The sequence below is a fragment of the Melanerpes formicivorus genome, unplaced genomic scaffold (assembly GCF_026170545.1).
Source record: "Melanerpes formicivorus ecotype bairdi unplaced genomic scaffold, bMelFor1.0.p_v2 SCAF_2, whole genome shotgun sequence".
Classification (NCBI taxonomy): domain Eukaryota; kingdom Metazoa; phylum Chordata; class Aves; order Piciformes; family Picidae; genus Melanerpes; species Melanerpes formicivorus.
In genome coordinates, this window is record NW_027142354.1 from 22,526,547 (window position 1) to 22,553,795 (window position 27,249).

Consider the following 27,249-nt stretch of genomic DNA (forward strand, 5'->3'; position numbering starts at 1 on the left):
TGCAAACTAGAACAGGAAAACATGGGGACATGTAAATTCTCCTTCAATTCCATGTGACAGATTGTATGGGAAACTTTCCCTTTATTTCATGCACTCTCACTTTGACTGCAATGCATACACATCTAAAACTGCACTGTGTTGAAAATAATGGAATGTATTATGATTGAAATCCAAGATAATTACTATTATGAGGATTAGAAATCAAATTATTGTTGAAATATGCTTTTAACCTGAATAGAATAGAATAGAATAGACCAGGTTGGAAGAGACCTTCAAGATCATCGCATCCAACCTATCATCCAACACCACCTAATCAACTAAACCATGGCACCAAGCACCCTATCAAGTCTCCTCCTGAACACCTCCAGTGATGGTGACTCCACCACCTCCCCGGGCAGCCCATCCCAATGAGCAATCACTCTCTCTGTGTAGAACTTCTTCCTAACCTCCTTCCTAAACTTCCCCTGGCACAGCTTGAGACTGTGTCCTCTTGTTCTGGTGCTGGTTGCCTGGGAGAAGAGACCAACCTCTGCCTGTCTACAACCTCCATTCAGGTAGTTGTAGAGAGCAACTACGTGCAACTACATGATGTGACAGTGTTTACAGAATTGATGTTTCCTGAATATCTACAAGCAGTATGTTCAAGGCCAGCTGGACATAGTACCAAAAGGCTCTAGTGCTTAATCATAGAATCATAGAATTGTTAGGGTTAGAAGGGACCTCAAGGATCATCTAGTTCCAACAGGGACACCTCACACTACATCAGGTTGTTCAGAGCCACATCCACCCTGGCCTTACAAACCTCCAGGGAATGCTTTATAGCACTACAGTGTTTCTGCAGACATAACCATAATCTGGTATCTGTCCCTGTTTCAATTTTTAGCTGTTTAGGTTTTTTTGATGCTACATCAGATTTTTTTTCTTTTCTTCCCAGACAGTTTCACTGCTGCAGCTTCTTCAGTGTTCTTTAATGTGATACTAGCAAACAGAAATCTTTCTTCCAAATGGTTTGCCAAAAATGTGAACAAAACAGAAAACTGAGGTTCTGTAGCATAAAGCCATCCATATGCATTCTCATTAGATGAGGTTTGTTGGGGTTTGGGTTTGTTTGCCATTAAATAAGAATTTTGTTGACCCACTGAAAATAAGGTGTCATAAACTGCCCTAAATGATACATAATGAAAATGTTGAGAGCAACTCTGTCTTAGATGGGCAAAAATACACATCGGTGAAAATACCTTCACAACTATGACATTTTCTGTATGATGCATGGCTACTATTCATTTACATTGTGAAAGTATGAGAAAGTAAATGAGGCTTGAATATTTTGTTATGAGAGTTTTCCAAGAGTATTGCTTTTTCTTACTTGGGTGCTTTCTGACATGTACCACAAAGACAGGGGGATTTTTACCTAGGAAAAGCTAGATTGTTTTGTGAGTAAAATACCAAGGCAGAGGGGCAGACTTTCTTCACACTGTTCAGTCTCTAGCATCTCTAAAGCACTTGCCAGTTGCTGCAAGGCAGCAGCTATTAATAATACACTGTAACAGCCTAAGGCTCAACCTCTCCTTCTTCGATACACACAGGCCCATTCTGTCTGTATCTCCCAAACTGGAGGCATGTGTCTTCAACCTGTCTTAAACTGTGTAGAGTCCAGGGATTGTCTCTGATGTAGGTTTTGAGGAATGCTTATGGCATGGGCTCTTTCTAGGACTGCTTTCCAAGCTGAGATCCTAGAAGCCAAACAAACATAAGTTGTTCTTTTCCTACGTCCCCCCATGATCAACTCCGTTAGCTTTCCTGCAGGAAAAAAGGATGCCTTGCAGTACAGGCAACTGCCTTCTGATTTTCCTGTCCTGCATGAAATTTATTACATCTCCTGCTTTCCCTCTCCCTGGTCCATTCTTCAAAGCCCTTGGAGAAAAGTATTTCTTGATAATTTTGTTCTTCCTAGTCAAGATCAATGCTGGTGCTGATAATCCTGACTGAGCAATCTATTCTGAGACAGAGATGTAGCCATGGTTCAAAAAAACCAAAACCAAACCCAAAACAAGAGGGCAAGGACGTACATGGAGGAAATACAGAGCAAATATTAATGAAAAAGTCTGTGATCTCAAAGAGAATTCACAAACTGCACCTTGATTTCTTGATACGTGACAGAGCTATTTACCTGTGTCTGCACCACAGTAGCTGTGTTTTTTTGAAAGCTGTGTTTGCAGACAGATTTTTCTATGCTTTCTAAGCACATCCATATAAACAAGTCAAACTGTTGCATGTCTCTGCTTCTGTGGAAATAGACTGTATGCTCTTAACTTTGACCTTCTAGATGCTATTTAATGCTGTTAAAACATTCATGTGTAGGATTTCTTCTGGGCAAAACCCAGCTTTCTATGGAACATGATACATTTGAATTAGAACAGATTGTTCCTCCTCAGTCTATCAGTAAAACCACTGACATAGCTGAAAACAGCTCTTTCAAACATCTTTAAGCCAGAGAGATCTGAAGTTGACAAAGTGTTTGTGGCATCTCTTGTTTCTTGCTATTTTTCTCGATAACTAGGCTCTGGGGAAAAGTCTTCAAATCCTTAAACAAGCTGAAAAAAAATCATTCCCTCTATTCTGCACTTCTCAGTGGAAACTCCTCACAGCTTGCTTTGCACTTGTCAGTAGAGGAGCCACACATGGGACATCAATGGATGTTCTACCTGCAGAAAGGGCACTCACTGTGGAAAAGGGCCCAGTGGGCCCTGATTGAGAGGAGGGATTTTTATCTGCTTGATGTACTTTTTCAGAAAAGCCTGTAAGGATGCCTCTGTTTGAAAAAATGAATTAATCTTCCAGGATCTTGTTTCTTCCCTTTCTAGTGAAAAAAATGAGGGATCCTGATATCTAATGTTTGACCCAATTGCACAGCAGCACCAGATGCTAGTCACTCTACTCTCCAAGAATGAGCATAACTGCTATGACTTGGCACAATATAGGTAAACGTTCCTATTCTTGCTTTTAATGAGCTGTCTGAACTTTTATACCAAATTTGCTACTATGAAGTCTGAGAACAAGTTTGGTTATGAGTCAAACGAATACAGGAATACAGCCTTTATAGTGACTTGGAAACCTTTGTTGCAAAACACTTACTTCTTACCGCACATGTGCCATTAGAACATGTGAATCACAGTAATGTTTTGCATCATGGTTGCACCTGACAGTTGAGGATCTTGAAGCATTTACAAAGTAAGTAGGTTTTCTTTCTTGTGAGAACTGAAAGAAGCTTGTAGGAGGTTAAAAAGGGGTTGTAGACAGGTGGGGGTTGGTCTTTTCTCCCAGGCAACCAGCACCAGAATAAGAGGACACAATCTCAAGCTGCACCAGGGGAGGTTTAGGGTGGAGGTTAGGAAGAAGTTCTACAGAGAGTGATTGCCCATTGGAATGGGCTGCCCGGGGAGGTGGTGGAGTCACTGTCTTTGGAGGTGTTAAAAAAAGGACTGGATGTGGCACTTGAAGCCATGACTTAATTAGTCATGAGGTATTAGCTATTAGGTAATAGGTTGGACTTGATGATCTCCGAGGTCTTTTCCAACCTGGTTGATTCTATGATTCTATGACTCCAGTCCAGTATTTCTTCCACTTTCTTGGTGGTTCTTGTAAAGAATTATTACTGAGCAATTATTGATACTCATGCGTACTGATCATGCCAATCAGATACATAAGTACTCACTGTGATTAGGAACTTATTTTAACTAATCACTGCTTAGTAGTATTTATCTTACATTTTTATTTTTCAATTAGTGTTAGCTATAAACTAATATTCATTATAACCTCTTAATAAATAATTCTTGTCTGAAGTCTACTCTTATAGACATCCCTAAAATTTAGAATGTGTCATGAAAAGCACGGAAGTGTGCACACTTTTGAAATTTTGCAGGTATTTTTATAACAATTGTTATGAAATCTTTGCTGAGAAACCTCAGGCCCAAGAACATCACTGCTTGTTTTAATTTTTATTCTTTAATGTTGTGTAAGTCAGAATAGCCTTCAGACTCTAACTCTTAACACTGGAAAATAGTTCCTCATCTGGAAGAGCTCAAAGGAGAACAGATGCCTAAAGAAAATGTGGAAGGAAAGGTTTCCAAATCTTTCTGTGCATATCCAGGGCTAGAGGTGCATTACAGGCTCTGCAGGTATTCTCCAGGTAATGCACCTGTTCCACGACTGAGCTGATCCTTCAGCTCTCAGTGCTGAAGGATTTCTTTCAGTTTACTTTTCCCCCTTTTCATCTGTGGAGAAGCACAGTCCAAACACATCATTAAAAACTCAGGATCGCTTGAACGTTTATGTAAAGGAAAAATGCTAGTTAGTAACAATACCTTACCTCAAACAGTACTACAGCTATGTGTGACCTTGACATGTATCAGAAGCGTCAGAAAGCTGTTCATAATGATGCTTCTTATTTTTCCTAGACACAGAGAGTACACTGGCAGTTCAGTTCCAGCTTGAAAGTTGGAAAGAGTCAATGGACCAAGCTGCATCATGTCATGCTGCAGGTGGATAAAGCTGCTTTGAAAGAAACACTTGCTATCTTCAATAGTTTTGTTCTTGCAGCAGGAATTTGTTCCAGAGTCCCTGGCTCATGAGAGCATCTTCTCTTTTCCTGGTCTCTCTTTCTCTCTTTCTTTCTACTTTATGTCTTAATTCACTGCTGTCATGATTTATACTAGCAATACAATGTGCATGACATGAAAATCTATACATCTATCATCATATCACTATCTGAACACTGGGATGTGACATTTCAAAATTATTTTTTCCCTATACATTTATCATACTTTATTTACGTATTTATTTATTTATTTTCCCAGAAGGATACACTGCCTTCCATAGATTGAAGCAGATTGAAGGCAGTGCAGCACCTCTAGTATCCTATTTCTTGTACTCTGCGTGATTCATGGGGTAGAGAAAAGGGCAAAGCCATGGCTCTGCTGTGACTCTCTGTCTGTTCCTCTGGCCAATATTGTGGAGCCAAACATTTTCTCATTCTTGTAGAGAATAAGGTATGTACATATAGCATGTTATCCATCAGTGGCAATTTGAGGTTTTGTGTAAGCGTGAATTGTTCTTTAGGGAAGAGTAAGTATCTGTGGTGGCTTGCTCTTGCAACTGTCAGATTTTTATCAGCTTTGTGACAGTCCCACAGGGACAACTGGTTGCAAGTAGCTCATTTATTATTGATTTAGACTTTGGACAATTAATCAGAATTACTCTGGGTTCAGTGGAGCTTTAGAAATCTGAAATGGTGTACATAAAAGCTAGGGATTTCTGAGCATGCTGAGGGAAGCATGAAGTGAACACTGTCCCAGGAACTGAATAAATTCTGTCTCTGAAGGTTCAGAAACTGGTAATGAATTTTTGAAGTTGTCTTGTGTTTCCTCTCCTTCACTTTGCTGTACTGTGTAACTCTGAGCAAGTCTGAATATAAATGGCAAAACACACTGAAAAAAAAGTTTCTTAAAAAATTTTTGAACCAAATCTTGGATCTTTCTTCCCGGGTCTCTCCATCTGCAAGCTATGTCCTGCCTCCCAGAAGCTGCAAGGCACTGGAGCCTGAAATTAGCTGTGTGATCTTATTACTGCAGCCCTTGTGCCTTTTTCCACACATCCACGTATAGGTAGTTACTCTTGTTCTTTATAATTTAATTTTAGACATAATATAATCTTGTTGAAGTAAATGCTTGTGTTGCTTTGTATTTGGATTTTGTGTGTGGCTTTTTTGTGTGGTTTGTTTGTTTGTTTGTTTTGATGTTTATAAAACATGAACAGTAGTGTCTAGATGCTAGGCGAGGAAGTTGGTGTAGTGTAAGTCTGATATAAACATGTTGTAAAAGCCTTTAATACTTTCAACATCTGTTAAAAATGGTCAAAAATTATGATTGAAAAATGAGACTTTGACATAACTGGGATCTGGATAGACATAGATTTTCACTATTTTTTTTCATGTGGAGCTTCAGACCACTATGCAAATTTATATTTTATTTCCTCCGATAGCTCAGGGGTGACCTTATTGCTCTCTACAACTACCTGAAAGGCGGTTGTAGCCAGGAAGGGGTTGGTCTCTTCTCCCAGGCAACCAGCACCAGAACAAGGGGACACAGTCTCAAGCTGCGCCAGGGGAGGTTTAGACTCAGGTGAGGAGGAAGTTCTTCACTGAGTGAGTCATTCGTCATTGGAACGGGTTGCCCAGGGAGGTGGTTGAGTCATCGACCCTGGAGGCGTTCAAGGGGAGATTGGATGTGGCACTTGGTGCCATGGTCTAGTCATGGGGTCTGTGTTGATAGGTTGGACTTGATGATCCTCGAGGTCCTTTCCAACCTACGTGATACTGTGATACTGTGATACTGTCTGTGGATGAAGGGGATAAAGTTTTGTTGAACTTCTTCCATTTCTGAGTTAAAGTGCCCTGACATGTAATTAAGACTGAAGTATGAGCACATTATAAAATTTTTGCCAATGACATAGTATTTGAGATTAGTTTAGCCATAAGTCTTGTTGTCTGAAAGATTTAAGAGTAATGTTTTAAATTAGAATCCAAACTATCCATTTAATTTACATTTAAATGACAGTTATTTGTTCTACTAATAAAAGCCTCATTGCATATTAAGAACATATTAATTGAGGATTAACACAAATGTAGTAGATTTGGAAGTCTTTGATGAAAACATTTTAAACTGTCAACTGGCATTTACAATTACTGTAAATACATGAAAAGCATTAATGGGAAAGGAAAGGCTACATCTCCTCCAGGAGATCTTTTCATGGAAGATTAGGGAATGCTACAGGAACTGGAAGATGTGAGGCAATGTTTTCCTTCTGTATGTGTATGCACAATTATTTAGTTGGTCTGTTGCTTTTGTGAGATGGCAGTCAGTGTGAGGGAGGATGTGATTTGACAGTGCTATAGTCTTCTGCTTTTCTTTTAACTTTTAAAATATATGTCTATACTGCTTTGTGCCTCCATCCAAACTTACCCTGTGCTTTCTGCCTTGCACAGAGTACCCTTCTGGCTCTGCTGATCAGTTAATGCCTCAGCAGCACCCTGTCCGATTATTCTCATACTGCTCCTGCTCAACAAGCTGCTAGCCAATGTCAGGAAAGCACCAAATATGATCTGATGACAGCAGCATTCCCTAGCACACTGTAAGACAATGGGCAGGCAGTACACATGGTCTTGCCGTGAGGACTGTAATACAATCTTGTAGCAGGATCTAGTAAAGATATATTATTACAAATTCTTATCATGTTTATTTCACTTTCCATTCACATTCTATCCAAACTTTTGATATTTAGCCTTGGGGCAGATTCAGCTATATACCCAAAGATGCAACTTTACATTGAACTAATGTGTATCTTTTTGCTAGTTAAGAAGTTAACAAAAAAGGAGTAGGTGTCATTATTTTGCTTATGGTAGGAATTTGACAACGTACTGAACTAAGCACAACACATTTCCAGAATCTTAAATAGTTTGATTGCACTGTTGACACTGTTATTTCGACAGCCCCACTCTCTCACATCTGGCATAATTGGATGCAGCAGCTAGCAGGTATCAGATGTCAGTATGAATTGTCTCCTGCTGGGTGAGCACTGACTATGAAATTGATTTGCTGTCTTTTTTATGCAGTTTTGTAATGAAAAAACATAAAGTCCCAAACAGACAAATTTTGTACTTGTGTACATGGAGTTAAAATAGGTGCACATATAAAAATTAGAGAGATGAAAATATATTACCAGGAAAGCGGTATATGATCATCAGGCCCTGAGTCCACATATGTTTGTGGTGGCAGTGCCCTCTGTGCTTCTGAAGAAGCTGAGCTAAACCAATAGCTGGAAACCAAATTCTTTAGGTACCTGTATGGATCAAAAGCATAAAACATAAGAAAGAAGAACCCTTCAGTGAGTGGATTTATATCTCGATTTTACTTACTGGTGATAATAAGAAAAGAGAGCGACACTGTAGGAAAAAAGTTTCCAACCTGGAGCAAATTTTCCCCTGATTTGTCATTAAGATGATTGAGGCCCCTAAGACAAAACCAAAAACTCCTGAGCAGAGTCAATGGCAAATTTCTATTGATTTACTACAGCTGGGATGTTACCTTAAGGCGCATCAGAAATAAATGAGTGTCTCTCAGTACCTTCATGATGCGGTGACACAGAATAATTTCACACATACAAAGGTAATGTCTGTGGAACTGACATCTTGACCACTGCTTTGAGGAAATATAAGGCAGAATTAGATCAGGTATAAAAATGGTGCCATAATCCTCAGCCTTAAGAAAAGCCCTTGAGCACTCCTTAAAGACTGCTGACATGTAGGTGATGTCAGTAGAAACATACTAGGCCAGGCTTTGCTAGTAAGAACTGGCATCTCTTCTCAAGCAAGGCTACAACTGGCTGTGAAACAAATGTGTTTATGGGACTACTCCTCATCTTGAGGCAGTATTTAACTTAGATACAAGAAGGCTTAATCAGCTTTTGCTGTAATCAAATTGTTCAAGATTTTTTCAAAGAGCAAACTGCAACAAGTTCCCTTCCTAAGAAGTCAGGGTCAAAATCCTTTTTAGCAAAATCAGCTTGAGTATTGATTACTGAGCTTGGCCACCTCTTAGATAAGTGCAATGGAGAAAAGCATCCCCAACATCTGTTTCAGTGGCCTGGAGTTCAGTGTTTAGTTGTGTTTTTGTTCTGACACCCAGTTGCATAGCAATAAGGGGAAGCATATGATACAATAATCTATATATAGGATAGATGAGGCCAAACCTTTGACTGGAGGCCAGCTAGTTTGGTATTCTAGTCTTAGTACTGACATGAAGGCAGCTAGTAACCTTCAGTGGGTTGCTTGAAGTTTTTCCTAAATTTCAGAACCTCTGTTGATGAGGAACTTGTCTGTAGCTGTCTTGGGATTGACAGCTGCCATAACATGATACAGCAGGCCATTTCATACACAGAAAATCATGGGTGCTCCCCATCGAGGGTAAGTACAAAGTAATTTACAAGACACTGGCTGCTTAGTTTCTTCACAGAAGCAGCAACATACTGCAATTTTCTTCCCTGGAGAAGCAACCAACTTGGTTTGAATCTGACCTTAGGGGAAGATGGAAGGCAGTCATTTGAGCAGTTTCTTTACTCCCGTGTTAGGCACAAGCATTGTGCTTTTGTTTTTCATGATGCCTAGACTGCTTCCTTTTCTCAGCTGTCTCCTGCTGAAAGCAACACCTCACTTCTTTTATTTCTGAGGCTAGGTCTGATTCCAGCAGTAAGACTACAACCAGATGCTTACTCTAGCTGACAGACTTAGGTCCTTTTCCATGGAACCAGAGTTTGTGTGATCTTTGAACCCTATTCTTCAATCCCGTAGATGGACTATAATTCCATCTGTGAGACAGTGCTCTCTGCACTTCACTCCCCAGAGGGACACGGTAGAAAGAAATTCTCCCACCTCCATTCTGAAGCACTGTGTGGGTTTGTTTAAACACAGGTCACTGCTGCCTCAGCCCAGTTTGCTGTTATGTCCTTCCTCTCTTCTTTAAGTTATGCAGACCTACAGTGGCAAGAGGAAGGAGTAGGAAGAGAACTCTTCTTCCTGGAAAATCCTGCATATTGTACAGAGGAAGCTGTTGCCTGCTGCTCTGTCTGTCATTGAAATCAGGAGAGGAGCAGGGACATAGCCCATTTCCTGTCCTCTGTTAAGGGAGAAAATCCTCATCATGTATTTAAAGGGTGCTGTTACCAGAGTAAACAAAATTTCTCATATTTATGCATTCACTGGTGGAGGAAAGAGTATTTCTGCAAGAATGAAACATAAACATGGATAAATTAAACTAGTCTTAGAGTAGTGCATTTTATAATGTATTTAACAGGTTCTTCCAATCTGTGTCCTTCCAGTCTATTTCTTTTCGTAGACTGCTGTGCTGTGGAGGCAAGCGAACAGTAATGCTGGGTGTCACAGTTTCTGAAAGACTGATCCCACTTCTCCCCACAACACACTGCTGTCATTTTACAGTGCATTTTCTTGTTTTCCAGTTTCATAAGACTCTGTATGGGGATTCAATAACTCACATTTCTCAGCAGAAGTTGAATGGCTAAATCTGGTATAGTTGGTAAAGTCTCTTCCAGAAGTGGCCCAGGAGGATGCTAATGTGTTTCCCCTCACTTCCCTCAAGAGACTGGTCAACTTTTGCTGCTCTTTTGCTCTGGTTTATTTCTCTTAAAAGGAATAGGTCAGTTCAGCCTTCCATTCCTGGACTCTTAAAAGAGACATTTCAGGGGGATTAGTGTAGGCAGAATGGTTAAATTCCTGTCTACTTCTTCCTGAAAACTTGCTCTTCATCTATCATTTCAGTAGAAGGAAAACTTTTGCAACTGTATGACCTTTTTTTTTTTTTTTTTTAAATGTTTTACTCTTCCCTTCATAGTAAATACTCCAGTATGCACATCTGATGTAAAGTTCCTCTTGTGGGCATTTGATTTTTAGTGACATGAATATGACACAGACAGGCATGAGAACCCAGCTGTTGACTCAGTCTCTCAGTACCCTTTTGTTTATGTCTGTGACCTAGTCACGTAGAATGTAAGAGTTTCCTGCTGAACTGCATGCAGCTGCCTGGATGAAAAGCTTCTAAGAGCTGGCTGCCTGCAGCCCCAGATCTTGGAACTGGCTCCTGGATGCCTCCTGGTGTGGAGGTGGGTGATATTACTCTGCAGCCTTTCCAACTATCGTGGCCTGTCTAGAATCCACGGGACATTACAGCATGCAGTTCAGTGCATTGCTTTAAATAAACTGCCCCAGTAAGGTTCTGGACAACCTGGAGCTGCAGAGCGGTTCTACCCGCGTTTGTCAAGGAGAACAAATGTGACAGGTAACATAAAGTGATGAGGAACATGAGCTGAGGCTTGACTGGCTCTTTTTCCAAATTTATTTTAAAATTTACAGACCCACATGCTCCCCAATGTCCTTCCTGTTTCTGCCTCAGAATGCCTTATGCTGTCAGGAAAAATGCTCAGGTCTGTTTTCCCATTTTTTTGTTGATAGGAAAGATTTAGAAATCTGTCTTGATGCAGATGCTTCTTGAGATGGCTGCACTGCCTTGCATCCCACACACAACACAGTGGGCATGCAGCCTCTGGTCAGGCGTCAGAAACATTTGGGTCATGCAATGGGCTGCAGATCTGAGGTATTGGCAGGTGGGTGGACAATTTTGCCCTCAAGCAAAATGCAGCTTGCTCTGCAGCTGCTTGGCACAACCTCACATGCCCAAATGGCAAAATGGTGTGTTGCTCCAATGGGACAGATGTTTATTAACTAGTCTGTCAAGCACTGCATACCCTGAAGTTATATCTCTACCACTGTGTGTCTGACAGCACACCCCAGGGCCTCACGATGTTAGGTGAGCAGAGTCACACTCCTTGCTACAGTGTAAGTAGTCACAGGATAAGGTCAGGTTATAGTTACAGACAGAAGAATATAAAAAATACTATCAAACCATAAAAGCACATCTCAACTGCCTCAGCTGACATGATGTAATTTCCCAGTACATCAAATTGTTTTGAGTATCTGTTTTCTTCCTTATGTGGGAGTTTGGCTTTGCAGCTCACCTAAATGAGCTCATTCCCCTTAAGTTATCCACGCCTCTCTTTACCAACTTCTGGCCCATGGAGCATCACTTTTCTACCTCTCATATCTTCAGTTTTCTTACATCTCCATTTCAACACTAGCTAGTGATCACGTGAGAAAGCAATATCAGGAAACCATGGTATATTTTTAGTGGTGCTTCGGCTGAAGTAGCAATGAGAAAGGAGGAGTGCCAGCCACATGTGACTAACCAGCTGTCTGTGGCCTACAATTTGGAAATCACTGATTCAAGTAACTGGCAATAGGTTATGGAAAATTTCCCTTCTAGATTGTATTCCAAATTGACCCCAAACTAAACAAAGTAAGAAGGTCATCTTGACTGTAAAGAACTTTACAATGTGTGAGCAGCCTTTATCCAGTTTCTTTGTCTTTCAACAGAAGAGAAATATTGTAACTGGAAGTGAGTCTCTTTTGTGCCTCTTTAGCTAGAATAGCAGTAGAAACATTGGAATGTCTGCAAAAGAGAGGCTGTGTAGCTGTTGTGTGTTTCTTCCCCGCTCATGGGTGCTTGGTCTCACTGTGGTAAGTCTTGTCCCCCACAAATCCTAATGTGACAGTCATGTAACAAAAACCCCCACATTCTACATGTGAATATTCTTCCTTCTCCAACCCGCTGTCATGTGTATCTGCTGGCTATGACTTCCAGATCCACCTCCTTTCCTGTCTTAATCTGTGAGTATTTTAGGAGCCTGTCCTTGTCAGCTGGCACCTATTGCTATATATTCATCAAAGGCAGCCGCCTGCTAGAGTTCTGCGTGCTTCTGGGGTTATTTAACTGCACATATGAGTAGTTCTTGCGTTCCGTGTATGTCATCCATTTGTGAAATCCCCTGCACCAGTTTCAGCCAGGCTTGCTTTATCACATTTCCTCCTTGCCAGCCTAGCAATCTGCTTCAGTCTGCTCCCTGTCTCACTGGGGATGGAGGGGAACTATGTCTTGCATGTGTGTTGCCTGGCTTCTTATTTTTTCAGCTTGATTTCTCTTGCTGTCCCTCACACCATCTCTGACTACAGCAAAAAGTGGTATCATGACCCTTTTGGACCCCAATGTGTGCACAGGGTATCGTGAAGAATGGCTCCTACACACTACCCACCCCCAAATTCTGAGACTGATAGTAAGCCAGGTCTGCTTATAGGAGCAAGACCTCAGTTTCTAGCTGACAAGTGCAAGCAATCAGAGCAGCCAAGTGGGCACCCTGCTAGTACCACTCCATTCTAATGTCAGATTTGATCCTCTTTGTAGATCTGAAGCCTTTGCCAATCTCCCTGCTCCAGATTACCTAGTGAAGGTTGATGGGTTGGACACGATGATCTTGAAGGTCTCTTCCAACCTGGTTTGGTTTGTTTAAATAAAGGTTTATTCTAAATAAAGGAGAGGACTGGCACTACATACCATCCATGATGGATGTTATGGGACTGAGTTCCTATGTGTTTTGGCTGAAGCCAGTTTGATTCCAAAGAAATGCTCCCAGAAAAAAATTTTTCAACCTTCAGGGAGACTTTTTTTTTTTAATTTAAAAATATAAATGCATTGTTAAAAGTCACTCAGGTGATGGCAAGTCTATGTAGTTGAAGGGAAAATTCATGTTGTACTATTAGTTTCAAGGAAAACAATTAAGCATGTGGGTTTGAGACTCTTGACCTTTAAATGGAATGAGTTTTTTTAAGAGGTGTAAAGTAACCTGTTCATCTTCACAAGATGTACTCTGCTGAATGAAAATGCCCTCTGCAAAGACACAGGAGATATGAGTGGTGTAAACTCCTGCATTCATCTCAGTCAGCAGTGTCACCCTTGCCAACCTTTGCCAGTGATAGGGACACTCTACAAAACAGTGACCCAGTGCATTTTCAGTCTTGCACTCTGTGCTTTGCAGAAGCTACAGGGAAGATGGAAAGGGCTGTCCTACTGAGTCATCACCCTCACTAGATGTGACTCAGGGCAAGGGTTGCCCAGGTCTCACTGAGGATGAGAAAGAGACAGGGAGGAGAGTGATGTGTTAATTTTGTTGTCTTAGACCTTGTTAGAGTTGGCAGTGTGGCTGTGCAGCTCCAAATTCTGTCCCTCTTGTCCTCCTCTGCCACCTCAATGGCATTTACCCAGACCTACTCTGTACCCCTGCACAGCTCCGAGTTTTAATTTGCTCTCTGGTATATGTGCTGTTCATTCAGTTTCAGTATCATCTGAGCTTTCTGCTCTGCTGGTTTGATGTCTCTAAAACTACAAACTCCTTTGACAGAGGCAGGCTATGACAGCGTGCCTCGGTCTTCTTTCCTTTTTTTCCCTTTGTTTTCTGCCATTGGTCAGGTTTGAATTGACATTGGCTGGTTGTAGGTCAGGTTCAAAGGCATCAGGCACTGTCTGAACATCCCCTGAAGCTATCAGCTCATGTGAAAATGAGTAGTCTAGAAAACCTCTGTGAATGCACACAGTAATCCACTTTATGGGTGAGCTCCCAGGGTTAGCAGACTTCTCATTTAATATGGGATTTCCCGTATTTTAACTTGCAATCCTGTCTCCTGTGGTAAAGGACAGGCTTACTAACTCCCCTGGTGTATTTTCAATAAATAATGTAGATCTTTGGCCTGAAATATGGCAAATTGTCTCACCTTACCCTTTTCTTCACAGATTCCTTGATTGCCTTAGAGCTGTTACCTTGACCTGCAAGCAGAGATGGTTCTAAGGTGGCAACAGGAAAGAGTGGGTACATGAATGATAAATGGGAAGCTTCACAGAGAAGTGCTGCAGCAGGGGAGTGAGAATATCCCATATTTAAAGGTGCTGATTTTAAGGATGCTGCTTCCCGTTTTGTTTCTCAAAAAATAATGGATGCCATTCATAGTATCATAGAATCAGTCAGGGTTGGAAGGGACCACAAAGATCATCCAGTTCCAACCCCCCTGCCGTGGGCAGGGACACCCCACACTAGATCAGGCTGGACACAGCCTCATCCAGCCTGGGCTTAAACACCCCCAGGGATGGGGCACCAACCACCTCCCTGGACAACCCATTCCAGGGCTTCACCGCTCTCATGGTGAAGAACTTCCTCCTCACCTCCAGCCTGAATCTCCCCACCTCCAGCTTCATTCCATTCCCCCTAGTCCTATCACTACCTGAGATCCTGAGAAGTCCCTCCCCAGCCTTCCTGTAGGCCCCCTTCAGATACTGGAAGGCCACAATTAGGTCACCTTGGAGCCTTCTCTTCTCCAGAGTGAATATCCCCAACTCCTTCAGTTTGTCCTCATAGGAGAGGTGCTCCAGCCCTCTGATCATCCTCATGGCCCTTCTCTGGACACATTCCAGCATGTCTATATCCCTCTTGTAATAGGGGCTCCAGAACTGGATGCAGTACTCCAGGTGGGGTCTCACCAGAGCTGAGTAGAGGGGGAGGATAACCTCCCTTGACCTCCTGGCCACACTTCTGATGCAGCCCAGGATCTGATTGGCTTTGTGGGCTGCAAGTGCACATTGAGAGCTCATGTTGAGCTTTTTGTCCACCAGCACCCCCAAGTCTCTCTCCTCAGGGCTGCTTTCCAGCCAGTCACTGCCCAGCCTGTATTTGTGCCTGGGATTGCCTCGACCCAGATGCAGGACCCTGCACTTGGTCTTATTGAACCTCATGAGGTTGGTTTGTGCCCACCTCTCCAGCCTGTCAAGGTCCCTCTGGATGGCCTCCCTTCCCTCCTGCGTGTCTGCTGCACCACACAGCTTGGTGTCATCAGCAAACTTGCTGAGGGTGCACTCAATGCCACTGTCCATGTCACCCACAAAGATGTTGAACAAGACCGATCCCAGGACTGATCCCTGAGGGACTCCGCTTGTCACTGGCCTCCACTGGGACATGGAGCCATTGACAGCCACTCTTTGGGTGCGGCCATCCAACCAGTTCCTTATCCATCTAGTGGTCCACCCATCAAACCCATGTGTCACCAGTTTGGAGACCAGGATGTGGTGCGGGACAGTGTTGAAGGCTTTGCTCAGGTCCAGGTAAATGACATCAGTTGCTCGCCCCTCATCTATTAATTTTGTCACCTGCTCATAGAAGGCCACCAGGTTGGTCAGGCAGGATTTGCCCTTGGTGAATCCATGCTGACTGTTCCCAATCACCTCTTCACTATTCTTCTGAGCCAGTAGTGACTCCAGGAGGATCTGCTCCGTGATCTTTCCGGGCACAGAGGTGAGACTGACTGGCCTGTAGTTCCCTGGTTCCTCCTTCTTACCCTTTTTGAAGATGGGGGCAATGTTTCTCCTTTTCCAGTCTGTGGGGACTTCACCAGATTGCCATGACTTTTGAAATATAATAGAGAGGGGTTTAGCAACCTCATCTGCCAGTTCTCTCAGTACCCGTGGGTGTAACCCATTGGGTCCCATGGACTTGAACACTTTCAGGTTCTTCAGATGATCACGAACCTGATCTTCACTTACAATGGGCAGTTCTTCCTCCCCATCCCTGGCATTGTCTTCCATAACATCAGGAGTGTGGCTAGAGGCCCTTGCAGTGAAGACTGAGGTAAAGAAGTTATTAAGCACCTCAGCCTTTTCCTCATCACTTGTGACCATGTCACCATTTTCCTTTCTGAGGGGGCCCACACCTTCCCTAGTCTTCTTCTTCCCATTAATATACCTGTAGTAGTTCTTAGTGTTCCCTTTAACATCCCTGGCTAGATTCAATTCAAACTCTGCTTTGGCTTTCCTAACCAGGACTCTTGCTGCTCGGGCAGCTTCCTTATATTCCCCCTGTTCTACCTGTCCTTCTCTCCACTTCCTGCAGAGTTTCTTTTTAAGTAATAGTGTGTCCAGTAGCTCCTTGCCCATCCAGGCAGGCCTCCTAGCATTCTTACCTGCTTTTCTCTTTGTTGGTATACAGAGCTCCTGCGCACAGAGGAGGTGGTCCTTGAATACTGACCAGCTGTCCTGGGTCCCTCTTCCCTCCAGGGCTTTGTCCCAGACACTTTGGCTAGCAGATCCCTGAAGCGATCAAAATCTGCACGCCTAAAGTCTAGGGTTGTAAGCTTAGAATACTTCCTCCTGATTGCCCTAAGGATATTAAATTCAGCTGCTTCCTGGTCACTGCAGCCAAGGCCGTCTCTGAGCCTCACATTGCTTACCAGCCCTTCCCTGTTGGTGAGAACAAGGTCCAGCATAGCACCTTTTCTTGTTGGTTCCTCTACCATTTGGAGGAGGAAGTTGTCTTCTATGCAGTCCAGGAACATCCTGGAATTCTGGTGCTTTGCTGTGTTGTCCCTCCAGCAGATGTCAGGGTGGTTGAAATCACCCATGAGGACCAGGGCTTGTGACCTGGAAGCCGCTTCTATTTGCCTGTGGAGGGCCTCATCTGCTTGGTTCTTCTGGTCAGGTGGCCTGTAGGAGACCCCCACAGTAATATCTCCTTCCCCTGTCTTGCCTTTAATTTTAACCCATACACTCTCAACCAGCTCATCATCCCTCCCCTGGTGGAGCTCCACTGATTCCAGCTTGTTATAGACATAGAGGGCAACACCTCCTCCTCTCCTTCCCTGCCTATCCTTCCTAGAGAGTTTATACCCATCTATCTCTACATTCCAGTCATGGGAATCATCCCACCAAGTTTCAGTAATAGCCACTATGTCATGGCATCCCAGCATCACAGTGGCCCTTAACTCATCCTGTTTGTTGCCCAAGCTGTGCACATTCACATAGAAGCACTTCAGCTGGGCTGGCCCTGTCCTTCTCTTGTGCCAATTCCCCTTGGTACCTTGTGAGTGTGCTAAGTGATGAAGGTACAAGTGTGGGTGGAGAGACGACAACCACAGCAACAACTGCCCCACTCCACCCCTCCATGTGTTGAACACTCTTCTTAGGAGCCATTTATGCGAATGTCCCCAAATCTGATGCACATAATCTAGACTGATGCCCACAAAACTTCCAATCTTTGTGAGTGTATGGATTTTAAAGCCTTTGTAAAACTGCATGTTTAAACAAAGATGAGCTTCTTCATTGTAATTATGGGAGAGAGATTGTTCTTCTTCAGTCAGGGCACGTATCTTCAGCCTGTTTAATTCAGCATCACCTTGACTGAGACTGTACTAATTGACAGGAGCCAAGGAACTGGCCTTTTTTATTAAGGAACTTGAGGTAAAGGGAAATGATGGGCAGTGGCTTTGAATTCACAATACTCAGCTTCTGTGTATTTTCAGCATACAGCACTCACAAGCCATCCCTTGATGAATATGGCCTGACGTGTTGCAGGCAACTTACTGTAATTTTTTGCTGTGCACTGTACAGATTTATTTCCTAGTCAGCCAGGTGGGACACCCTGTAGATTAAGACTTAGCGCACACATTTTGAATCTGTATAGTAGTACTTGAGATGAAATAGGAGTTACTTTATGTTTCAGAGTAGTAATGGTCTGAATTGCCAGAAATAACCATAACAACAAAATACTTGTTTCCTGAGTCAGGCACATAGTGTGAACAGCCATAGCCTCAGTGCACCAATGCTCTCCCTGTTTTTTAATGAAAATAACAGGGATGGGAAACAGTCCAAGAAGACTTTGTTCCCTTGGCTTGTCTGATATTATTTTTAAAACTGTCTGCTGCTATGAAGAAATATAATTGCAGAACCATTTAAAATGAGTGGGTCTTCTGAGGAGAAGAGTAGATGAGTTGTATGTAAACATGGAGCTGCACACAGCATGTAGGCAAACCAAAAAGCATGGAGATGCTGAAATTTCTGTTTTCTGGGAGGTCTCCTAATTTTATTAGAGCTGTTATGCAGAACTGAACTTTCCAGCTGACAGTCTCTCCCTTGCTGTGTGTCTCTTTCAGATATCCTCCCCTTTTGTATCTACCTTCTTGCAAGCTGGTTTCACTTGTCACTTGCTTCACAAGGAGTTTGCAGGGGCTCTATTCATATTAGTAGCCTGCTAGCCTTCTGAAGAATTCACATCAGAGGATTTTCATAGAATCATAGAATCAATAAGGTTGGAAGAGCCTGTAGTGCTGCATGGGATTGTTGTAGCCAGAACCCAGCACTTGGACTTGTTAAATGCCAACATGTTGGACTCTGCCCATCTGTCCAGATAGTCAAGGTACCTCTGGAGTGACCTTTTACCCTCTAACCGATCAACAACTGTTCCCATCTTGGTGTCATCTGCAAATTTACTGATGATGGACTCAACCCCCTCATCCAGATCATCAATAAAAATATTGAACAGGATGGGGCCCAGCAGGGATCCCTGGGGCACACTACTAGTGACTGGCTGCCAGTTGGATGTGGCACCATTCATCACCACTCTCTGGGCTCAGCCCTCCAGCCAGCTCCCAACCCAGCACAGAGTGCTGTTCAGAGTTTGCTATGGGGGATGGTGTCAAAGGCCTTGCTGAAGTCCAGGTAGACTACATCCACAGCCTTCCCCACATCCACCAGGCAGTCACCTGATCATAGAAGGAGATCAGGTTGGTGAAGCAGGACCTGCCCTTCCTGAATCCATGTTGGCTGGACCTGAGCCCTTGACCATCCTTCAAGTGCAGAGTGATTGCCCCCAAGATGATTTGCTCCATAATCTTCCTTGGCACTGAGGTCAGGCTGACAGGCCTGTAGTTTCCAGGTTCTTGCGTTCCTGTTCAAAGTCTTCACTTTACAAAAAGGTCCTCTCTTGCTCAGTGTCCTTCCTTTCTTCCCAGGACTTTCTGCATTCCTGTCTTGCATTGGCTGTGAGACTGCCCACTATGAACCACTAAAAAGTCTGCAGTCTGCTTAGAAAGGATTACAAAGTGACTAATCGAAGTGTAGGCCCAGCCATCCAGGTCTGCACCTCTGATGAGAAATGTGGGACCTAAAATTGTAGCAGCAGTGATGGAGATGGTAATTTAGACAGGATGTCAGACCCACTCCATCACTGTGAGGTAATGGCCATGTGTCAAAGCACCATTTGATCCCAGCAGAACTGGGGAAGACCTCTACATGTCCCCTAAGGAGCCAAAGACTTGCTCAGAGCACATTTGGGGATGTGGAGATTTTTGACTTAATTGGTTTAGAATAGAATAGAATAGAATAGAATAGAATAGAATAGAATAGAATAAACCAGGTTGGAAGAGACCTTCAAGATCATCGCGTCCAACCTATCATCCAACACCACCTAATCAACTAACCCATGTAACCAAGCACCCTGCCAAGTCTCCTCCTGAACACCTCCAGTGACGGCGACTCCACCACCTCCCCGGGCAGTCCATTCCAATGGGCAATCACTCTCTCTGTGTAAAACTTCCTCCTGACCTCCAGCCTGAACCTCCCGTGGCGCAGCCTGAGACTGTGTCCTCTTGTTCTGGTGCTGGCTGCCTGGGAGAAGAGACCAACCTCTGCCTGTTTACAACCTCCCTTCAGGTAGATGTAGAGAGCAATAAGGTCACCCCTGAGTCTCCTCCTCTCCAGGCTAAGCAGCCCCAGCTCCCTCAGCCTCTCCTCATAGGGCTTGTGTTCCAAGCCCCTCACCAACTTCGTTGCCCTTCTCTGGACTCGTTCCAGCAAGTCAACATCCTTCCTAAACTGAGGGGCCCAGAACTGGACACAGTACTCGAGGTGTGGCCTAACCAGTGTAGTGTACAGGGGCAGAATGACCTCCCTGCTCATGCTGGCCACACTGTTCTTAATGCCAGTTTGAACGGGAATAGATTCTTGCCTCATGCCAGACTGCCAAAAAGTAGGTCCATTTCCCCGTGAACATGAGGTTGTACCACACAGATGTGTACCACAGGTTCTCATGATGCAAGTGGTAGCTCATATCGACTGAGACTATTAACCCAAGGCATAAGCCTTCTTGTCAGCTGTCCTGTCAGTCATGATAGGTCAGCTGCTGCTTATGATGAAAACAGTCTTTGAGGGATTTCATTCTGCATGACTAGCCAGCTGGTATGTGTTTCTGTCTGGGCTCTGTATCACTGGCCCTCGTTTGAGGAGGCAGGCCTTTTGTTCTGTATCAGGCTTCAAATAGTTTGGCATCTGTTGGTTTGCATTTTCTGCTCAACCATTTGTTGCATTAGTGAGCCTCCTTCTAACCACAATTCCTTAGCAGTATGCCCTTCTGTTAGGGATTCTGCATTAGGAAGTAGAGGTGGATGTGTGCTGGCTGTGAATGCTTGAGGATATTTGCACACAGGAGAGAGAAAGTAGTTTCAAAGTTTGCTTCTGATAAACTGTTTTGTCACATTACAGTTTCTTACCGCCAGGGCATGTTAACATTAAAAAGTACATGTTGTCTAATCCGTGCTTCCACTGCTTTGCTAATGGTGGAGCTGATGGACAGGAAAAAAAGTGGTAGTGATTAAGACCACAGCAGTGATTCACAGTTTAGGATTATAGTTTCTGCAATTTGCTTGAGTTTGTACAACTCAGATATCAGATAACATTGTGATTTACATTTTCCATGGAATGATGTCTCAAGAACATATTGATTTGTGCTGCATCAGATTACTCTGGGCCTGGAGAAAGCCAAAAGGAGAATTTTACTTTTATCCTACTGACATTTGAAAAAAACAAAACAGGATTATACAACTTCACATCTAGCCCTGTGTAACCTTCAGCAAACAGCCTAGGAAAGTCACTTAAGAATTATAACTTTTAAAGCTTTCTTTAAACAGTTAAGGAGACTCTTCAGATCCTTTGAAAGCAAGCATTAGTCTGTTCCTGCCACCTTAGATGCAAGCAGGATGCAGACCAAGGCAGGGGGAAAAGGCAGATGATTGCAGTTCATCTTTTGGGTCCATCATAACCCTCTTTCTGCCTGGATCTGAATCCCACCGGAGATTTGCACAATTGCATCTCTGGGCTTCTGGATAATCAGTCCTGACATGAAAATCTGCTGTCTTTAATGTCAGTGAGCTATCTGGAGAACGGAGGGTATTTCTCATAAAGGATTTCTGAGAGTCGAATGGGATCAATCATCCCTTGCCCTTCCTATAAGTACTGCCTGTTGTAGCACATGGTCTGTGTCACATTGATAAGAAAGCAGTCAGTCCTGCCACTGCCCTTCCTGCTGCTCTCTCCTCCATACTGCAATGTGTAATCCCTGCTTCTCCACTGGTATTCAGTGTGGTTAATGTTACAGAAACCAGACATTAATTGTCTGATTTTTGTTTTTTTTTAATTCAGTATTAATTTATCTACAATCTCAAATGAACCTGTTTCCAGAATAATAAATTAAGAGACTGAACTGTTAAAGCCCCTAATGTTAAGGTACCTGCTCAAATGTACCAAATTTTCAGAGGAACAGAGCCTCCTGTATTCCGCAAGAAAGACAGTAGTAAAGTCCCAGAGCAATACAAGTGCTCAGTACATCACAAAAATCAGGTCACTCTCAGTTACATGCCTATTTTAGTCAATGGATTGTGGCCTCAGATCCAGTGTGTGTGTGCAGAAATGAATGGGGAAGGGTAAGCTGAAATTTTAATTTTCTTTTTTTAAACTTCTCAGCTGCTTTGCTTAGAAGCCACAGATTGCTCTTTGTAATCATGCAGCTGTGGCTGGTCCATCATACAGTATTTCATTTTAGGATAGGACAAGCACCAGGTCAACATAGCTCCTATTGTTACTTGTCTGTCATCCTATGTTAGCAGGATTCAATGCATGCAGTGTTCACCAGGAAGAAGTGGCACTATTGCTGTATATGTAGATGAAGGCTCTCCAGATGTGTTCTACTGAAAAGTTCAGAGCTTGGAGCAGTTACTTTTTCTCTCCTTGGAATCTGTATAATTTGATGAGGCACCACAGACTCGATACTCTCAAAAGAAGTAACAGACTTTGCAACAGTGGGTCACTCCCTAATACAATGGGAGGAGACATCTTCAGATTGCTGTGCCAGGCGTTACGCAACATGAAACGTGTCCAAGCATTACTCAAGAAATAGCTGTAGCATGGAACGCTCTGGTGCTGGAGATGCTTAGGAACTCAGAGAGTATGGTGGATCAGCAAAATGACTTTTGATGCACCTGAGAAAACAATGGCACTTGCAGAAATGAGCTTTGAGAGATTCAATTTGTATGGAAGGAGAAGGAAATTACCTAATTGTTTCAACACACTGGAAGAGGAACTTCTTTTTTAGTGGGGAGAAATCTTTTCTGGATGTAATGGTGGTATTAAATTCCAAGTCTTTCAAGGAGAAATGCCATGAATCTGTCTGGGATTAGTGAATGTTACATTCACTTTCTGATGTTATTGTGAGGTACATTTGCCTTCCTTTGAAAAGGACAAGTCTTGTGACAGTTAATCTCTCTCCTTTTCTTGCATCCCAGTTCACTTGCTCAGTATACTCCACTGCAAGAACAAAGCCTGGGCACCAGCATGAAGAGTGACCCTGGGGTGTAGTGGGATCTGATGCTTTTATAACATAGGTCTTTCTTATGTTTTTTGCATAGGTATTTTCCTGGCTTCACAGGATTTGCCACAGTAATGAATTACTTCACAGGAGAAAAAAATTCTGTGATCTTTGCTTCTATATACTAAATATTACAGCAACATCTCTCCCCACAGTAACTATATCCAAGTATTTAATCTCAGGCACCTGAGTCACCCTTCACCAGTTCTTTTGCAGAGTTCCTAGAACTAAAGGTAACATCAAATTGCTAAAGAGGAAGGCATAGAGACAAGTCATGCTAAGGTCAGCAAAAGCCCAGGGTTAAAGAAAAAGGACAGAGCTAAGCTGGGTATGGCTGGCTCAGGAAACTAGAGGAAAAGTCTCATAAAGCCTGGGTCTACAGCTCTAGAAGCCATTAAAGAGGTGCAATGATGGATCCTAAAAATGGCGCAATGGATCACAAAAGTAGAAACATCAGCTGCAGCTGAATCTTGACATAATGCCACATCCTTCTCAGTAGCAGCCGTAACAGGAAGCCTGACTTTCCTTGGCTTCTATACAGAAAAAGCAGGGAAAGAGACCATGACCCACTCTTGCCAATACTGACTCCCATAGAGTTGCCCATCTTTGGAGTAGCTTTCTGTGTTTTTTATATTCATCAGGTCCTCTCCCAATCTAATTTTGAGTAGGTTGCTCAGGGAGGCGGTGGAGACACCGTCCCTGGAGGTGTTCAAGGTGGAAATGACACTTCAGGACATGGCTTAATGTCCATCGTGATGTTAGGTTAATGGTTGAATTCTGTGATCTTAGAGGTCATTCCCAACCTAACCAATTCTGTGATTCTGTAATTTAAGAGTTAAAGGGAACTCAAGCACTCTCAAAACCAATTACTAAGGGGGATTTCTGGACATGGTAGATGATGGAGGAGGGAGTCCATCAAGGGCAGTTCATGCTGTTCAAAGATGTGTAAAGAGGTCTGTAGTGCTGCACAATGCAGGACAGGCAGAGGGAGGTCTCCCAAAGTCCTTCCAAAGTTCCAGCACAGTAACTGGGTTAATTAAACACAGGAGAGAAGAGTTAGATTGGATCCTGACAGACAGGTGCTCCTCATTAGGCCACACCTCAAGTACTGTGTCCAGTTCTGGGCCCCTCAGTTTAGGAAGGACGTTGACTTGCTGGAACGAGTCCAGAGAAGGGCAACGAAGTTGGTGAGGGGCTTGGAACACGAGCCCTATAAGGAGAGACTGAAGGAGCTAGGGCTGCTTAGCCTGGAGAGGAGGAGACTCAGGGGTGACCTTATTGCTCTCTACAACTACCTGAAGGGGGGTTGTAAACAGGCAGAGGTTGGTCTCTTCTCCCAGGCAGCCAGCACCAGAACAAGAGGACACAGTCTCAGGCTGCGCCACGGGAGGTTCAGGCTGGAGGTCAGGAGGAAGTTTTACACAGAGAGAGTGATTGTCCATTGGAATGGACTGCCCGGGGAGGTGGTGGAGTCGCCGTCACTCGAAGGGTTCAGGAGGAGACTTGACAGGGTGCTTGGTTACATGGGTTAGTTGATTAGGTGGTGTTGGATGATAGGTTGGACGTGATGATCTTGAAGGTCTCTTCCAACCTTGTCTATTCTATTCTATTCTATTCTATTCTATTCTATTCTATTCTATTCTATTCTATTCTATTCTATTCTATTCTATTCTATTCTATTCTATTCTATTCTATCCTGTGATCTTACTTTTCAGCTCAGTCTCCTCTAAGTAACTGCACTTTCTGAAGTTAACATGAAATTTGGAAGATAGTATCTGCTTCTAGCAGTGACAATGCTCAATATTTCTGGTCAACACTAAGGATTGGTATGCAGACCAAAGTCACTGCTAAATCCTGTATACTGTGTTATGCGTGCAGAGTAAAAGGCTGCACCTGCAGGAGGGGCTGACAGTCCATATTGCTGTATACTGACCAACAAGGTATTCCCTTCCATGTATGTTATAATTGTTAGAAAGCTGAGGAATCATGTGACGGTCAAGCTCTGCTCTTACTCTTTTCTTCCTCTTTTTCAATGACCAATGTCCAAGGAAAATTCTGCCTGCTCTGTTTTTGTTCCTGATCCAAGTGTTTCTGAATTACAGTTTCAGAATCCAACTCCTAAATTCAGTTCCTGTCTGCTGCTGAGCCCAGTCTGGGCCTTATGCCACAGCATCAGCAGTGATGGTGACTAATTACCATTAAGGGTGTTGAGTTTAATATTTGGTTTGTGTACATTTTATTATTTTTATTTTTTTTTTAATTATTATTATTTTCATTATAGTAGTTTAACTTTTCCAGTTCATAAGTCACTCTCCTTTACTTCCTTTCTCTTCCCTTTGGGAAGGAGAAGGACTGGGGCAGATATCTGTTGCCTATTTAGGGGCTGGCCCAGCCCTAACCCTTGACACCAACACAAGTGGCTTGGGAAGAACATGAAGAGAAAAGATGTAAAATCCCATTATTCATAAATGTGATGTGATGTTCGTCTTCTCCCTGGATGAGTTAAGAAAGAATGCAATGCTTGGGGATCAGACTGCAGGTAATGTGCTGAGTGGCAGGGGACTGTGGCGATTGTATGGAAAGAGGACATAAAAAGATGTGAAGTGACATCTAATTCATCAACTTTTCTTATGCCTTATTTTTATCTGAGATGATCCTGAATGATTCATACCTGTTAGATAATTTGTTGACATTTCAAATCCAGGATTGAATCACACAGTAGAAATAATACATGTGATTTTGTCTGGCAACTCACAGTAGCTAACTATTTTGAATGATCAATTTGCAAATCCATTGTCTACATTCCGCCCCCCCCCCCAAAAAAAAAAATAAATCCTTAAGGCAATTAAAAACATAGGAATAAATTCCTAGTGAGAATGACTTGTTTGTAAATGATTTATGTTAAAAAGAGAGTTGATTTAAAAACAACTATCCTGTTGTGAATTATTTGATCATATCTAGTTCTGAGATAAATCCTTCAGATTTCTAAGACTTTATGACTTATGAGTAGTGATATGGTGAAACAAAGAATTTGCATGGAAAAAAAAATCCACCCTATTTAAAAAAAAAAACCCTTCATCACTTCTTCTGTGCTTCCAGCTTTTCTCCCTACAACAGATCAGATAGGAAAAAGAATATATATACTACACAGCTAATGATATCCTGTGTTTGTTTCCCCTAAACATTCATACTATTCACACTGATTTTTTTTAAAGCTGATCAAGGCATTTTTAAACAACTTTTCATCAGCAATGTGTACAAAGTTTTAGGGATATGTTTTGGAGAGCCTCATAAGCAGAATTTTCAATAATTATGATGCATGATTATTACTTTCTGCCAAGGTATCTTTTTTCCTGCAGAAGCCTGACAGTAACTTGGTCTGCAATTGTCTGTTTATATAGCTTCTAGCTGCATTTCTTTTGTAATGATGTGCTGTGCATGCCACACATGGATCAAAAAATACAACAATACAATCAATTATAGAAACATGATGATTGCTTTAGGACACCTATTATTTTCCCCACACTTCTATGGGCATATTTGGGTTGTAGTTTTAACCAGGCATTCTCCTGCTATCAGTATCTTTTAGATAAGCTTTAAATAACCACTGGAAAAACACTCTGGACAGCTTTATGAAGATAATAACAGCAATTAAGTCATGATTCTTTGGGGAGAAACCCTTAGCAAACAGTGGATGAAAATTTCTCAGTGATATATCCTCCATCCAGGTATGGAGCAGGGAAACCCACTTCACAGGCAGGATTGATAGGACCCTTCTTGGGCTGCAGCTAGTGTCACACCACAGAAGCTGCTCAGGATTTGGGCCATGTACCTCTGTCAGACCCTTCTGCTCCTGCCAGCCCCTCACTCCATCCTTCCAGCAGCTGGAGGGGCCTGCCCCATTGGCTCTGCCACTGCCCTGTAGCTCTCCTCTCTGAGCCATGTCTGGTAGCTCTACAAGGGCTCCAAAGAACCCCACTCCTTCCCAAGCACAGTCTCTGTTTATAGGAAAGGTAGAGACCAGTGGTCCAGGGATGGACAATAGCTGTGTGCCAGGGTGCTTCTGGGATCTGGAAGTGTGCCCATGGCACTCTAGCAAGACAAGCAGTTGAGCCTTCCCTTAGGCACAATATGCCCTACTTTTCTGATTGTGAGGGCATGGACATATTTACTCGTTTTCACAGTTTCTTTCGAGGATGGATTGCATGTCAAATAGCTACTAAT

The 27,249-nt window shown here is 42.9% G+C and overlaps 1 long non-coding RNA gene across 1 annotated transcript in view; it reads left to right on the top strand.

The window, feature by feature from the left end:
• LOC137448386 (uncharacterized) overlaps positions 1-27,249 on the top strand; it is a 138,631-nt gene that overhangs the window by 104,761 nt on the left and 6,621 nt on the right. The window lies entirely within an intron of this gene.